At 46.3% G+C, this 14,442-nt stretch overlaps 1 protein-coding gene and 1 long non-coding RNA gene across 4 annotated transcripts in view; one reads left to right on the forward strand and one right to left on the reverse strand.

Moving 5' to 3' along the window:
• Positions 1 to 14,442, forward strand: part of LOC126535554 (tRNA:m(4)X modification enzyme TRM13 homolog) — a 396,219-nt gene that overhangs the window by 325,383 nt on the left and 56,394 nt on the right. The window lies entirely within an intron of this gene.
• On the reverse strand, positions 9,053 to 12,631 carry LOC140219387 (uncharacterized). Its single transcript, XR_011895613.1, has 2 exons — positions 10,837 to 12,631; positions 9,053 to 9,835 (listed from the first exon to the last, which is right to left on the reverse strand). It is a non-coding gene; the product is annotated as an uncharacterized lncRNA (long non-coding RNA).

A 14,442-nucleotide genomic window follows, 5' to 3' on the forward strand; every position in this document is an offset into this window, starting at 1 on the left:
CTTTGTTCACATAGTGCTGTACTTTGGGGAGAGTTGCACAACATTTTACAGTAATAAATAAGGGCACTTGCACAAGCAGTATTCAAAATATAACTTAGCGTGGAAGCTTGGGCGTGTTGGTGATTCATAAAGAAAAGTTATTTCTCCTTCGATTGCACTTTCATCTCGGCAAATGGCGTTTGTTGACAGGGTTTAAATGGCAAGAATTTCGTGTTCTCTGTAGGTACGTGGCTACCATTATCAGCATTGCAAATGATATTCCAGGTTTTTTGCCAATTATTCACATATTGTGCATGGTAGCACCCTATATATTTATTCCTTTTTTTGCTTTGTGAATAAACTGTTGTAATTCAGCGCAATGAGCGTGTCGCTCTCTCGTGTCATCGTGTTCTTGCCTGCTATGTTCTTTTTCAAAATGATAGAAATTGGACTGCTCGTGAAGCATTCGTCAAAGGTAGGTCCTAAATTGACTGAGCAAACTTATATCATAGATAACGCCACACGACGGGAAGGATTGCTTGTAATAATTTGTACATACATTGCCAAAACGCTGATGGTTAAAAGCAACTCACGGTCAGAAAAAATAAACTTGCACTTGACATTAGCTGAACACAGTTGTGAAGAACAAAATAACGCACTCATGAGCATCTAACGTTGTGTGAGATACCATTAAAAAAGCCTACACGTCGAATCGGAAAAATTAGACAACCAGACAAAAGCTTCTGTCTTCACTGGGGCTGACATTTACGTTGCTGAGTCGACCAAAGCAAAAAGTTTGCGTCGTTGCATTGAGGAAACGCTAGATGCACTGGAGGCTGGTTTCGACGATACCTCTGATCGAAGTATTATATTCCCGGATTCCCAACCTGCCAAAAATGGGAAAACTTGACCAGTAGTTTAAGCCAAGCCGTCATTTCAGATGGTGCATGGTGTTGCTAGTAAAAGAATTAAGCAGACGTTTTTAACAGTGTGCCTAATTATTCTGTATCAATTTGATTTATTTTTTTGGCCTGGTAAAGAAAGTCCTAAACAAATTGGAACCTAAATATGCTGTTCAGCCTGTTCGATAGAAATGAGGCCTGTTTCCAATACTTTACAATGTATGTATCTGCCTTATAGAACCATTGGTCTGGTGAGCTGAAGAGCCTCCAAATGAGAAAATTCTTTCAGTTATCTTGTGTTCCATGATGATGACAGGAATAAAACAAGGGAATAGCACTTCATTAGATATTGTGTTCACTGAAGGAAAGATACTACTGCAACGCACCTTGTCGTAAAGGTATGCAGGCATGACAAGACTGCGAAATAAATTTCAAGAGGACGTATGTACAAAAAGCAGCGCTTCCTTATTGAATGTCTGCAAATCATTGAACAGAAGTGATCACCCCCTATGTGTTTATTCAAGAAACGGCGCTTCTGCGCAGGAACTGCAGCTCTCATACTGCACAATCTTTCTGGATAGTTTCAGCTGGAAAAGTGTCATCTTTTATATCTGAATAAAGTCAATATTTGGCAATATTGAATAGTGAATTCTCGAATCGAATACAAATCAGACAAACGGCAACGACTATGTAATTCGTATTCCAAATTCCTAATATTTCCCAAGCACCTATTTTTTCACCACACAGCTCATAAGGAACATGGATGAAAGAAAAAAAATACAACCACACAGTGCTGACTCACAACTAATATTTTATTCATTAGGTTAACACACATATATAGGAACAGAAGTCCAAAAACTGGAACGTGCGCAGGACAAGCACTACGCTTCAATGATGTAATAAAAAAAGTGTACATTATTAGGATTGATGTAAATAGCGAAATTCTTTCTTGTGAAGAATGAACGATGGTTCAATTATACATGTGCCCCCCTTAATCTCTATTGTATACTTCTGCCATTTTTCTTGCCATCTTGCTTGCGTGTTTGGAGATAACAGAAATTTCAATAAACATAGAGACACAGCCACATGATTTACAATGCACAGGAAGGTGTAGCAGCACAACCCTTTGCAGAGATGATTCATGCTTTCTAAGATGAAAATTAACGCAGCGCTTCGTTTGTCTAGCATATTTATTACCACACAACAGAGGAATTACATACACAACTCCTTTTGCACATGCGGTATATTTGTTAACGTTGTTCACTGTATGTCTGCCCTTTGCCTGTTTATCTGCTGGTATTTTGTCAACTTTAGAGCAGATGTGGCCTAACTTATTTCATGCAGAAAGTAGTATTTCTTGCTATACCGGAAACCTAAGTCCTTTAAGCTATGTGAATTTTGTGTATCTACAGAATCACCACATGTCTTGTTTTGCTTCACTTAGTTTGATCGCACAAGTTTTTTTATGGGCGCACTTAGTGCTAAACCATACCATCAAAACAGAGGTAATGACAGTGCTCGGAAATCCAGCGTCCACTAAACGATTAATCTATGCATTAAAGGCTGGCTTTGACAGATGTGAAGAATAATTATTTAGTGATGCATTCACTACAGTACTTGCTATTGCCCTCTTCACAATTTTAGATCGGCGAGAATTACAGCTCAGGATTAATTTCACAAATCTAGATTCATACTGCCAGCAAGGATAACGTTCACCAAAAGAGAAACGAATATGAAAGTATAGAAGTTGCTTATGTTTTGGAACTGTGAACGTGAAGATTATGCCTGTACCGTATTCTTTGAAAAGGTTGAACACTCAACAACTGTGGGGCGAACATCATTATTGAAAAAAACCAATAAGTCATCAACTTAGTGTAAAACGCCACAGGAACGTTCTCCAAAATGACGTTCCAGTTGTCTCAATAACTCCCAGAACAATGTCCCCGATATAGGTGCCACACACGAACATATGCAGATGCCGGATTTTCTTACAAAAGCACTACCACGCCATGGAACGAATGTAGAATCCAGATAAACAGACAATTAAAGGATGACTTCTATCAAAATGCTGCACCCATCTGCGAAGGCTTGTTCGTAAGTGTCATAAATTGAGCTGCAACGGGGGTGTTCGCCTAGCAGCACTAGCTCTAGGTTGCAGCGGTAGGCTTAAACAGGTCGGTGCTATATCGAAACGGGGAAGCAAGCACTCATCGTCATCTTCTTCTCATTCACTAGCACTATGCCCACTGCCCAGTGCCTTCAGTACAATCACTCCCAGCCGAAAGAGTAGCCATCCTGGCGAACTAAGGACAGGAAAACACAGAAGAGTCATGGCACTGCTTGAGCCGGAAGACGTGGACAATTTCCTGGCCACGACGACGCTGGTCGGAAGGCGCTTCCATTGGCTCGATGAGGTAGTTGACCGCGGATGTTTATTTCAGTATCCGATAAGGACCGAGGTACTTGGAGAGCAGCTTAGAGGAAAGGCCTGGAGGAAGAGAGTGCACCCACAACCAGACCAGCGAGCCAGGAGCAAATCATGTAGCCGCAGTAGATGAATCGGGGCGATGCTTTTGGCGCCACTGGTCCTGGGATGTCAAAGAACGAGCGAGCTGGTGACATTCTTCGGCGTAAGCAGCCGCTCTAGAAACAGTCGTGCACTCCGAAGCATCTGGTCGGTAAGGCAGAATCGTGTCCATAGTGTATGAAGGTTCGTGTCCGTAAAGGAGAAAGAAAGGGGAGAACCCAGTGGTGCTTTGCGTGGCGGTATTATAAGCGTAGGTGACGAAAGGCAGAATGCGATCCCAATTCGAGTGGTCAGATGAAGCATACATGGCCAACATGTCGCCAAGGGTGCGGTTGAAACGCTCTGTCATCCCATTAGTTTGAGGATGATATGCCGTGGCGGTGCGGTGAATGATGCGACACTCCTTTAGCAATGCTGCAATGACGTCGGAGAGAAAAACGCGACCGCGGTCGCTCAGTAATTTTCTAGGTGCTCCATGGCGTAAAATCAGGTTTCGAAGGATAAAACTGGCGACGTCGTTTGCTGTGGCAGATGCTAGGGCTGAAGTTTCGGCGTACCGCGTGAGGTGGTCGATAGCGACAATAACCCAGCGGTTGCCACTTGGAGTGTTGGGAAGCGGACCGTATAGGTCAATGCCAACACGGTCGAACGCGCGCGCGGGGCATGGTAAAGGTTGCAAGGGGCCGGTGGCATGTTGAGGTGGCGTCTTGCGTCGTTGGCATATGAGGCAGGACCGGATGTACTGGCGAACGAAGCGGTTCATACCGCGCCAGTAGTACCGAAGCTGGATGCGAGAGTATGTCTTTAAGAAACCAGCGTGGCCGCATTGGGGATCGTCGTTGAACGTGGCGCAGATGTCAGGGCGCAGGTGTCGGGGTATAACAAGCAACCACTTGCGACCGCTCGAATTCTAGTTGCGACGGTACAGCAGGTTATCCCGCATGATGAAGTGCACGGGTTGACGACGGAGCGTCCGAGAAATTGGCGCTGGCGACTGGCTACACAGGAAGTCAATAAGCGAAGAGATCCATGGGTCCTTGCGCTGCTCTGATGGCATGTCGGTAATGTTGAGGGCGAAGGCTCCATGTGTGGAAATAGACGAGTGGACAGGACCGGAGGGCAGGGGTGACCGGGATAGAACGTCTGCGTCTGAATGTTTTCGGCCGGAGCGATAAACAACACGGATATCGTACTCTTGTAGGCGCAATGCCCAACGGGCGAGCCGACCAGTTGGATCTTTTAATGAAGATAACCAGCATAGGGCATGATGGTCGGCCACGATGTCAAATGGACGCCCGCACACATAAGGACGAAATTTTCCGATTGCCCAAATGATGGCCAAACATTTCTTTTCAGTAACCGAGTAGTTCGCCTCGGCTTTCGTAAGGGTGCGGCTGGCATACGCGACGACGTACTCATCGAAGCCATCCTTGCGTTGTGCAAGAACAGCGCCGAGCCCGACACCGCCAGCGTCCGTATGGATCTCAGTTGGTGCAGAGGGATCGAAGTGTCGCAGTACTGGAGGAGAGGTGAGAACGCGTCGCAGTTCTTGGAATGCGTCGTCGCATGCCGGGGACCAGGGGCCGTATTCTGTAGCGGTTCCTTTGGGAACCGGTTCCCTTTGGCTGTTACGTCTGGATTACGTCACTCGGAGAAAGAGTGGAACGGGGCGGCGTGAGGGGAACCAATCAACGAGCGGCGGTCTGCCGGAAGATCACGTCATCATTTTTGTTTGTACTTAGGGGATGGTATAGCAATTGAAGGATGTTGCTGGTTTGATAAAAAAACATTGGTTTGTATAGAACACTTGCAAATATATTTTCAGTAATAAATGTGAGCTTGCGGCGCAGACCGCTACTGGGAGTTGTAATTTTATTTGTGTTGTTTTCTTATTTAGTCGCTAGGTGGTGTGCCATACGTTATGCAAACAAGTTGCCTCGCTTTGTTTACGTTTTGGACTTGCCAGTTTGCGCGCCGAATCCGAAACTGGGTCCTCATGTTTGAGCGAGGCCGCGCGATGTACTCGTGTCATTTGTTGAAGAGCACCCCCTACCTTGCGAAGGCGTCGTGTGTGGTGGGTCAACAGCTGACGGCGGCGCGCAAGGAGGAGCTCTGGCAGCCAGTGACTGCCTTGCTGAATGCTGAGGGCCCGGCAGTGAAAACTGCAGCCCAATGGCGCGGCGTGTGGAAGAAAGATGTGTATAACGCCCGCCGTGATGCAGCCGCCTTGCACGCCGAAAGCAGGTAAGCACACTCGTTGACGGAGCTCTTGCGTACCATATTCTAACAAACGTGTTAATCACAGAGGAACCCGAGGAGGCAGCCTGCCCGGACCGCGAGGGCGCGTCCTCTCCCTAGTTGGAAGGGCGAGCGCCATCGGAGTCTGCCCGCTGTTCTTCGAGCCCGACGAAGAGGTGAACATCAGCGCATGGGTTTCAATAGGTCAACGCCAAGTTGACGCGCTGTCGCGATTTATGGCAACACACACGCTTTTAATTTTTCAACTTTGCCCCGTGCGGTCCGTTTATGGAACGCACTACCAGATACCATTGCATGCCAATATAAACACACTGCATTTCGCAATCTGCTAAACGATCAATATGCCGTTTCAACCGTCTAAACACGTCATGTCTTTTGTAATTTTCTTGCATTTTTTCTACAAGTTAAAGAATTTCAGTGATCCCAATTTCTTTACAATACTTACTACTGTATAACATGCAAAAATGTTTGCAATGTTATTATGCTATTATGTTGTTGTTTACCATTTATTGTTATTGCTCTACATATTGTATTTGCTAATGTAATAATTTTCCATGTTCTGTGCGTACTCCTTTCATTATGCTGATGTTTATTTCTTTCCCGATTCCATACTAATATGTTACCGTATTTCCCCATTTACACTATACCTTCTCGAAGGTCTGTAAGGTACATGTAAATAAATAAATAAATATTTACAATGTTTGCAGATGACTGTATAGTATATAGGGTCATCAACAGCGAATCTGACCAACAAGCACTACAACACGATTTGGATTTGATTGCCATATGGTGTGAAAAATGGAAAATGTCACTGAATGAGAAAAAGAGTGTCCACGTCACCTTTACCTGGAAGAGCTCATACGACAGCAATCGTAACACTATAAATAATGCTACTCTTGAACAAGTGTCAGAATATAAATACTTAGATGTATTTTTTTCTGCTGATCTAAGGTGGAACAGACACGTTACTCATGTTAGGAACAAGGAGGTCGGAGCATTAGATTTTTTGAAACGTAACTTTAGTAGCTTGCCACAGAAACTTAGGGAGCAACTGTATTTCACACATGTGCGCAGTACACTGGAGTATGCGTGTGTTTGCTGGGATCCATATGCTACAGAACTTGTAGATAAACTAGAAAAAGTGCAGAACAGGGCAGTTCGGTTTGTCCTTGGCAATTATGACAGGATGCTTAGCATGACAGAAAGCAAAAGAGCATTAAATTGGCATCTTCTCGAACACCGTCGCCGAAATCTCAGTTTAAAATTTCTTCATAACATATACCACTCTAATACGGGGATAGCCAGGTAATTGTATTTTCAGCCGCCCACATATGTTTCTAAAAGGCGAGATCACAAATTAAAAATATGTGAGATTCCTTTTGACCCTCTATTGCATGAATTATGAAAGTCATTTTTTCAGCTTTCATTATTGATTGAATGAACAAACATGACTGTAATAATAAAGATAAAGCTTTGTGCCAAATATGGCACACCATGAAGATGGCTGAGCGCTCTTGCTGCCATGGGCGGAAAACAAAGCTTCATGGACGGTGGCCTTTTAATGTGATGTGGGGAATGAAATGAAACAGTTGTTTGCTGCGTTCAGGCACAAATGAATGTTTCACTTCCTCTATCTTACCAACGACTTGTTTGTGCAAGGTGGCCGCTTACATCTTTGTTTCTTCTCGTCAAATTCTGGCCAGTGGCTGACTTGGTCAGATCGGTCGTCTTTGGGTGGCATTGCGGCCGCTGGTCCCTGTGCTTTTTTGACTTGAACATGGAATTCGATGTCCTGACTAGAAGTCCTTCCTGGTCGCTAGTTGGGTAGGCACTTGTTATGCGAGGTAAGGCATTCTGCAATTTCTGCTTTTAATTGAGCCAGCGGTAGTACTTGTCTCCTACTAAGCTGCTCCTGCACCCTCCTGTACAATACCCATGCTGTTAGTACCGATAAGTCTAGCATAGGCGTAAAAATTCGAAAGTGCCATTTCTTCGACATCTGATATGTATGCAGTAAAGTCCAAACAGAGAGTCCAGCAGGTCAACACCACCCATGTGCCTGTTATGGACCTTTACTACGCTGGGGCAATCAATTTCGCGAAACACCTTGGCGGAGGTAAACCAGCGCTGAGTCTTTTAGACTGGATCTCTCCCAACAAAGCTCGACAGAAATGTCACGGCGCGGTTGTCGTATCAACGCACACGATAACTCTACGTCATCTATCGCGCTTGTGAGTGCCTCTGAAGCACCACTTCCTTTACATTTCAGTTCCTTTTCACTTTTCAGGCGGCTGTTTGGTAGACAATTCGCCCTCACCGTACCGATCGTCAAAATTACATCTTGTGATAGAGTGACCTGCAGCTTCGGGCTATTGAACAGATGGCAGCACGTTACCATATTTTGTATTTCAAGTTCATACTGTGCCAAATATGGCACACACCGATTTCGGTTTCTCTGCTGTAGTTGCAGGCAAAGTTGAGAAAACTAGTAACGGCCTTGAATTGGCGAGGCCAAAAAATATGCCAAAATAATTTTTCTACTTTTCTGCGGTCGAACTTTTCAGAGAAAAAAAAAACCAATTGCTCGTGTTTGCCCCCTCCGAGTTTCACGTCGCATCCCAAAATCTACTTCACCTCTGTTTTGCGTATCACTCAAGAGATGGCAACACTTGCCCATAATAAGTGCGCATAACTACGAGATTTACTCTGACGGTATCACATTCTCAACTGGGAATCTCACACACGCGAAAAAGAATGGTAACCGGTATGTGCCAAATATGGGACGCCATGCAATAAAGGGTTAAAAGCGACGCTTTCCGCTACTCTTTCTATGTTCGTACTATAAGAGACTGGAATACTCTACCACCTGACACTGTCTGTATTTGTTCAAATGATGATTTCTTCCATGTTTTATGAGTGTAACTCTGAGTGTTCATTTATATGAGTTGTACCCTCCCTGCTGTAATGCCTGAATGGCGAAGCAGGTACCCAATGAATAAAATGAATAAATAAAGAAATGTTTCATTGTGATGATTTTGTCTATATTGTTGCACCTTGTTAAGCAGCAATTACGAGCATTATGTGAAATCATGTGTGCAAGAAATGCAATGTTGAAGCAACTCTTGAGTTTAAACAAAGCAGTAGTAAGCATGAGTGTCTGCTATTTAAAGAAATCCTGCTCCAATAAGTGCTTGACATGTCTCGTTTGTTGCTATACGTTTCAATATGTGCTATACAGATTGCTGATGACATTTCAGTAGCTGTGTAACTCATGCTGCTCTTGCGTGTCACACATGAACAGACATCTTCAGCTTTGGAACAATGCATACTGCACAGTAAAATAGGCATTGCAAAGCAATATTCAACAATGCAAGATTGGTTGCCATTCACCTTGGAAATAACCTTTATTTAAAGAAAATTCCCTGGCGAGACAATATTCAAAAGCACAGTGAACAAAGCAAAGGAGTAACATAATGGCACATGGTTATTTGTCACTGCATGTGTATCTGTCATGCTCAACATAGACAAATCATGTGCTTTTCACTACTGCAGTATGCAGCATACTATGATTAGCCACATGTGAGCACACGCAATGTGTTATGTTGAAGTGCACGGCCTATTTACTTTTATGAAAATAAAAATAAAACATGTTACACCAGCACATGTCTCCGCCTCATTTGCCAGCGAATGCGCCGGCGCACACTTTGCAGGTAGGCAATGCGCAAATTTCTGGGCAGCCGAAACACACCAACTATGGATTCACGCACCGCACGGCCTCTTTGAAACAAAGCTCGAGAAGGCTGTACAGGGTGCGCCTGCGGTGGCACCTGTACTTGAAGCGGCACTTGTGCCTGGGCTGGCTCCTGTGCGCTGTCGTCATGTGCACCGTCGTCACCTGGGTCGTCTGGCAGAGGCACGCCTGCTGCAAGGCAGAGGTTATGCAGCGCTGCACAAGCTGCAACAATAGTGGCTGCTTTCTGAGGCGAGTAGTGGAGCACCCGATACCTCTGCAGGCATCGGAAGCGGCTCTTGACGACTCCTATGCACCGCTCAACGGCATTTCGCATTGATGCGTGTGCCTCATTATAGCGCCCCTCTGCCGTGAGGCGATTTGGGTGACCAGGCACAGGAGTCATGATCCATGGCTCTAGCGGGTACCCAGAGTCCCCTGTAAAGTGTTGCACGTCAGTGAACGAACGTGGATACATTAAGGCATAATGCAAGAACACAGTCTACGCCAGGGCCCTTTTACAACAGCAGCGGGTCTTGGATTTATTGTTGCAATATCTATCGAACATTGACCTTCCCAGAAAGTTGTAAAGAAAGTTCGACTCATTTTAAAGAAAAGCCCAATTTCACCTGTTGTCTCGGCTGCAAATCTCATTCTCAGGTTAAGTTGGACATGTAATATTTATTTCATACTCGTGGTTTTCTGCTCCGCTCATCCCATTTGCTTCTCCCTAAATGTACATCCTCCACTAAAACTAATTAGCTCTTCTCTTTTCAGAAGTGTTATTTTATGAAAGACTTCTAAGGTCTACTCTCGAATATGCTGCCAGTATCTGGGATCCTTACTCTACCTTTCGTACCTCTTCTCGTGAAGGTACCCGAACTCGAGCTACCCGTTTGATCCTTTCTAATCACTCCAGCACCACATGTCGCTGCAACAAAAAAAATTGCAGACATTGTGACACAAAGAAAAATAGCGCAACTTGCACTATTCTACAATATATACTACACCGATCACTAACGTCGATGCCGAAAGTTTCACGCACACGCTTATTCCTTCGTTCCAAGGACAGTGACCAGGAACCAGCTACCCGAGTCCATTGTCACCAACCCTTTTCCATCATACTTGAAAAGTGCCATTTCGACGTGTTCTGTAGAATTACACCCCTGCCTGTAACGCTCCACGTGGCATTCAGTGTATTGAAATTAATAAGTAAATAAACAGAATAACATGTCAGCTGTTGTATACATGCTGGTAAAAATATCTGCCTTCTAACAGAGACGTTTCTCTCGATAGTCGCTGCAGGTTCATTAGGTACTGCTGCATTCACAACACATTTCTAGCAAATCACACTTTCTTAAAGCTTGCTAGGATGCAAAACTATTTGACTGTGTATGTTTTACATGTGGAAGAAGCACTGCTACTTTAGGTGCACTTACCAAGCAAGACTTCTCCATGAAGTAACAGGCCACGAGTGAGGCGGCGGCGAAATGCAGAATGCCTCCAAACGAAATAATCGTGGCACGATCCCGGAAACCGTGGGTCAATTGCCAGGATATTCAGCTTTGCATGACACACCGCGTAAGAGAAAGCAAAGAGAAGGTGTCAATGCCACTGCAACAAATATCTGGCACAAACTTTTGCTTACAACACTACTTGCCAATCAGTTACTGTTCAGTCAGCCAACACAATTACAGAAAAGGAGATATCAACATACGCAGTAGGCAGTTGAACTAATCATGAGCATGATAACAATGTCATCTTAACCTACAAATGCAATGTTGGCATGTGTACATGTGCTCATGTATGGCGTGCGGTCACAACACAATGTGCAAAATAATTCCTTTGGTTTCTTCCGTCCATATTGTACAAGATTCTGCTAGAGAGTGCCACCTGTGTTTTTTTCTTGTTTTTCCAGACAAAGTGCCTATTACAAGCGAAAGAACGCGGAAGTGGCAGCATGTGCCGTATTAACAGCTAGAGCAAATGAGTGTCCACACATTCTCATTCTCCCTCACACCATTTTCATTGATGGGATGCTCCTTTTCACGTTTACAGTCTGTTGGCCACAATGCTTTAGTTTTACGTCGAATAAGAATCACAAGGGCTCGTCTTCTGTTAGGATCGCTCGCAGACGAAGACTCCCTTCACTGCTACGGCGTCTATTCCGGTTTAAGTCGCGCGTAATGTGTTTACATTGTAGCATCGAAAAGGCTATTCAACTGTGATTAGAGAGCACTGAAAAAGTGCGGCCGGGTTCTATTGCCAAGATCAAAGTCGTCATTACACATACAACACAAACGCTACTTTCTCGAATAGGAACGCAAGTATTACCGGCAATTGATGAAAAATAACGAAACGAAGTTTTTTACAACGTGCACTCGCGCAATCACATATCGAAAATATTTGTCAATGAACAATACTCACAACCATGCAGTTGAGGGCGTAATACCCTTTACGGCTCCAGTACGATTCCGTTTCGCCGGGGCCGAGCTTCTTAGGGCGAACGATGGCAATCAGACTCCCGTCCACACATCCTAGAAATCCTGGAATTTTTCCACGGCTAAGAAAGCCTTCCTTGACGGCGGCTTTCTAGGCCGTGGATGGGAATCCAACACATCCTTTTTCTTTGCCCACAACCGTAATGGCCTTGGCGACGGCTGTAATGATCCGGCTAACCGAAGGATGCGACAGTGCAATCGCTTCTTCATTCCCGACGCACTGTTGAAAGCTCCCGGTGGCAAAAAACCGCAGCGCGCACAGCACTTTCATCGTAGCGTCGACACCACGAAATCTTTGAGGTCCGAGATGTCCTTCCAGCTCATCGCAAAGACTTCACACTATGTCTTTGGAGAGCCTAAAATGCCTTCGAAACTCTTCTTCGGCCATGCCGAACGCGTCGCGTCGTTGCCTCTCGGCACTCGCCAGCAACACAACCAAAGGAGCCACCATTGCCGTCTCTGTCTCGTCTCGTCTAGGTGCCGGCTCGTCAGCTGGCGCGAGATTAGCCGGCAGCCACGGTTGCCCTAGCAACCCTCGACATCATGCTCGCCCCCGCGCGCGACCCTCGAGAGAACCACTTCTCCGCGTTTCCTCTCCTAGCAGGGAACCGGTTCCTTTCCAGAAGATTGGCAACCTGTGTGACGTCATCAAAATTTGTCGTCCCGCCCACCAGGGATGACGACAACGAAGCGCCGACCAATGGCAACAGCCCAAAGGAACCGGTTCCCAAAGGAACCGCTACAGAATACGGCCCCAGGCTGATAGGTCAGAACTGCCGGTGAGAAGCTGCGTCAACGGTGCGATGATAGAGGCAAAGTTACGGATGAAGCGCCGGAAATATGAGCACAAGCCGATGAAACTGCGAAGCTCTTTCATGGTGGTTGGTTTAGGGAACTCGGTTACGGCGCTAAGTTTCGTGGGGTCCGGGAGGATACCGTCTTTGGAAACTACATGACCGAGAATAGTAAGCGTGCGAGCGCCGAAGTGGCATTTCTTCAAATTTAGTTGCAGTTCTGCAGTGGAGAGGCACGCAAGGACTTGCTCGAGGCGGCTGAGGTGCGTCGCAAAGTCGGTGGAAAAAACCACAATGTCATCCAAATAACAGAGGCATGTCTTCCACTTCAGCCCTCGAAGAATGCTATCCATCATTCGCTCGAAAGTGGCAGGCGCGTTGCAGAGGCCGAACGGCATGACGGTGAATTCATATAGCCCATCAGGAGTTACAAAGGCTGTCTTTGGCGATCGGCCTCTGCCATTGGCACTTGCCAATACCCGGAGCGTAGATCCAGCGAGGAAAAGAATTCTGCTCCCTGCAGACTGTCCAAGGCATCATCGATGCGCGACAGAGGATAGACACCTTTGCGCGTTATTCGGTTAAGGCGGCGATAGTCGACGCAGAACCGAATGGAGCCATCTTTTTTTTTAACAAGGACAACCGGAGATGCCCAGGGACTGTTCGAGGGCTGGATGATGCCACGCTCCAGCATGTCGTCAACGTGCTGGTCGATGACACGGCCACACGGCGTTCAGTGGCCGACATACGATATGGACGCTGGCGCAATGGTGTTTGTTGACCGGTGTCGATACGGTGAACGACTGCGGACGCCCGGCCCAAGGATGGTTGGCCAATGTCAAATGAGGCACGAAAACGCTGGAGGAGCTTGATGATTTCGGTGTGCTGCGCAGGTGTGAGTTCGGCGTCGACGGCACGAGCGAAGACGTCTACAGGGGCATCGGTCGCGGCGGGAGGAGTTACGGCACAAATCGGAAGTGATGCCGTATCACCAAACATGGTGGCCGGGAGAACGCTATCGAAAGCTTCAGCGGTACCCAGGCACTCGCCGCGGAGTAGGGATGATGGGCAGGCGGACGGATTGCACACGTAAAGGGCAGCAGAACCTTCGCACAAAGTGACGACAGCAAACGGAAGCAGAAAGTTCCGGCGGCGTGCACAAGTGGCCGACGGCGTAAACAGAACAGATGAGTTCGCAGCAGAGCTACATAACACGGGAACCAGAGCGGCGGAGAAAGGTGCGATATCGATGTCAGAGGCGGCAACAACTTAAGGAGAATAATGGTTGTCAGGGTCAAAACACGGCACTGATAACGTAAGTTCGCAACGAGCGCAGTCGATAAGTGCTTGATTGACAGATAGGAAATTCCATCCAAGAATAACGTCGTGCAAGGAACGAGGTAGGACAACAAATTTGATAACATGCATAACGCTTTGAATGACAACCCGGGCTGTGCATAACGCTGATGGCTGAATGCGATGCGAGGTTGCCGTACGCAGAGAAAGAGAGGTAAGGGGAATGGTCACTTTGTTCAAATTGCGGCAGAGCTTCTCACTAATAATAGAAACGGCGGCTCCGGTGTCGATAAGTGCGTGTACGGTGACGCCGTCTACGGACAGTTCAATTTGGTTCGCCGGCGCAGAATGAGGCCTTGAAATGTTCGACGTAAACGCAGTTCTTGCCTCTGGAACTGCGACTGTTAGTTTTCCTCTCGGGCTGGGCTGGATCGGCGAACCATCGGGGAAATGG

The sequence above is a fragment of the Dermacentor andersoni genome, chromosome 7 (assembly GCF_023375885.2).
Source record: "Dermacentor andersoni chromosome 7, qqDerAnde1_hic_scaffold, whole genome shotgun sequence".
NCBI lineage: Eukaryota > Metazoa > Arthropoda > Arachnida > Ixodida > Ixodidae > Dermacentor > Dermacentor andersoni.